The 2500-nt window shown below is 49.0% G+C and overlaps 1 non-coding gene across 1 annotated transcript; it reads right to left on the bottom strand.

Annotated features, from left to right (window-relative positions):
- Positions 1-178: 178 nt before the first annotated feature.
- On the bottom strand, positions 179-333 carry LOC126877593 (5.8S ribosomal RNA). The gene has a single exon (XR_007695165.1). It is a non-coding gene; the product is annotated as a 5.8S ribosomal RNA (ribosomal RNA).
- Positions 334-2500: the final 2167 nt, after the last annotated feature.

Below are 2500 nucleotides of genomic sequence, written 5' to 3'. Positions count from 1 at the left end.
GCGTATGTTCTCTCCGTCCGCTCTTATTCGTATCCTCGTTCTTGTACCTTCGTCCGACTCTGAAACGTTCTCTTATATAAAGAAGAACGACGGCGGGTTGTTAAGGCAAGAAGGGACAGAGAGAGACAGATACGGAGAGTAACGATACGCAACGCAAGCAGTCTTAGGTTTACGTGAGCAACCCTCAGCCAGGCGTGGTCCAGGAATTGTATCCGTGGACCGCAATGTGCGTTCGAAATGTCGATGTTCATGTGTCCTGCAGTTCACACGTTGACGCGCAATTAGCTGCGTTCTTCATCGACCCACGAGCCAAGTGATCCACCGTTCAGGGTAATCTTTTATAAATTTACAACAGTTCAATACTCAAATGTACTCTTCTCGGTTCTAGCGAAGCCGAGTTCCGTCACGTTCGACCAACGGGAATCGAACGCGCAGAAGTCGCCATAGGATTGACGACACAAAAACGTTCGAAAAAAAAAGAAAACGACGAACGCGCGAAGATACGCGCGTTCGCCGGCCGGGCGTAAAGTACATTATGATATATAACAACCATCGAGATCGAAGCTCCGTTCGTCAGGAAACGACGGGGATATATACACCCGATTCTGAATCCTCTGTACAGCACACGATCTCGCGAACGAGTAAGCACGGTGGCTAGCCCATGTTATATATGTGTTTGATTCTACTCTCTCGTCCAATTATTCAAGAAACAGCGCGCGTGCATCTCTCCATCGTTCGGGTGATAGTAAAGATTCGATGGGATTCGCGCGGCCGTCCGCCTCGAGCGGTCTTTCGTCCCAATATCCAGAAGCAGAGTTTGAAAAACTCTAGCGACGGCACGGGTGTCCGACTCACGACATCGAGGTTTCGAAGCCGGCGATCCCCTCCGAACGGATGGCGACCACGCGACCGACTGAAAGCATGAAAAATCGACGAAAGATAGAACACATCTCCGTTCGGGTGGTGTTTTTTCTTTAAAAAAAAAAAAAACAAAAATTCGATGGGACTCGCAGCCATCGTCCTCGCGCGGTCTTTCGTCCCGATATCCAGAAGCAGAGTTTGAAAAACTCTAGCGACGGCACGGGTGTCCGACTCACGACAACGAGGATAGACAGCCGGTCCCCTCCGAACGGGTTATGCGACGATAAACTCGATGAAACTTTAGTCTCGTTCAGGTAGTGTGTGTCTTGTAAATCAAAAATTCGATGGGACTCGCATCCATCGTCCTCGCGCGGTCTTTCGTCCCAACATCCAGAAGCAGAGTTTGAAAAACTCTAGCGACGGCACGGGTGTCCGACTCACGACAACGAGGATAGACAGCCGGTCCCCTCTGAACGGTATATTATATATGAGATGATAGACGACAAACTGGATGAAACTTTAAGTCTCGTTCAGGTAGTGTGTAAATCAAAAATTCGATGGGACTCGCATCCGTCGTCCTCGCGCGGTCTTTCGTCCCGATATCCAGAAGCAGAGTTTGAAAAACTCTAGCGACGGCACGGGTCTCCGACTCACGACAACGAGGAAAGACAGCCGGTCCCCTCTGAACGGTATATTATATGAAACTTTAAGTCTCGTTCAGGTAGTGTTTAAATAAAAAATTCGATGGGACTCGCATCCGTCGTCCTCGCGCGGTCTTTCGTCCCGATATCCAGAAGCAGAGTTTGAAAAACTCTAGCGACGGCACGGGTGTCCGACTCACGACATCGAGGCTTCGAAGCCGGCGGCGTTCCCCTCTGAACGAACTTCGGCTAGACTAGTTACGAATCGTTGCTACACATCGTCTTCATCGTCGTCGTCGTCGACATCGACATCATCATCATATCATCATCATCATCATCATCATCATCGGTCATCGTCGCATAGCGGGCCAACATCCACGCGATGCGTCTTCGTTCTAGGTTACCCGATCCACGAGTATGTTACACGTGGTTTCGTTATTTCGAACGAAACGACATACGAAGAGCACACGCCCTTTGGGTAGGAAGCACGTTTCGAGAACGACGAGAGTTTCGATGAAAGAGACGAGAGAAGTCGACGCAGAAGGTATCCATGGATCTTCGAAGAGAACCTTCGAAGATGTATATCGGTATCCTTTCGCTCTGCGCGACTCGCTACAAGTTCTTTCGCTCTCGTCGACTCGTTCTAGACGCTTCGTTCGATCCCAAAGAGGAGTCTTCGATATGTCCCGTTGCTAGGAGGAGAACAAACGCAATACAGACCACGAAACATAGAAGAGAATAGGCGAGCATGATCACTCCGACACGAGGCACTTTAGAGATTTTCTTATTAGTTTGCATGGACTTTTATATTTCGTTTGTACGGTTTCCACGATGCAAATACGAAATACGAGATCGTGACGGCGGGTCTTTCTGTGTACGGCCTCTCGCAGGCGCCACGACTGCATTTCTCTTTACACCTGGTTTCCATCGTAATTTTTTCGTTTGATATCGAGCCTTAACTTTTGTTGGCTCTTTCGAAGCTAGAGTTCCCTTTTATT

Source organism: Bombus huntii, unplaced genomic scaffold (genome assembly GCF_024542735.1).
Source record: "Bombus huntii isolate Logan2020A unplaced genomic scaffold, iyBomHunt1.1 ctg00000195.1, whole genome shotgun sequence".
NCBI lineage: Eukaryota > Metazoa > Arthropoda > Insecta > Hymenoptera > Apidae > Bombus > Bombus huntii.
Note: the sequence above shows the minus strand (reverse complement) of the source record. Positions and strands in the feature narration are given on the sequence as shown.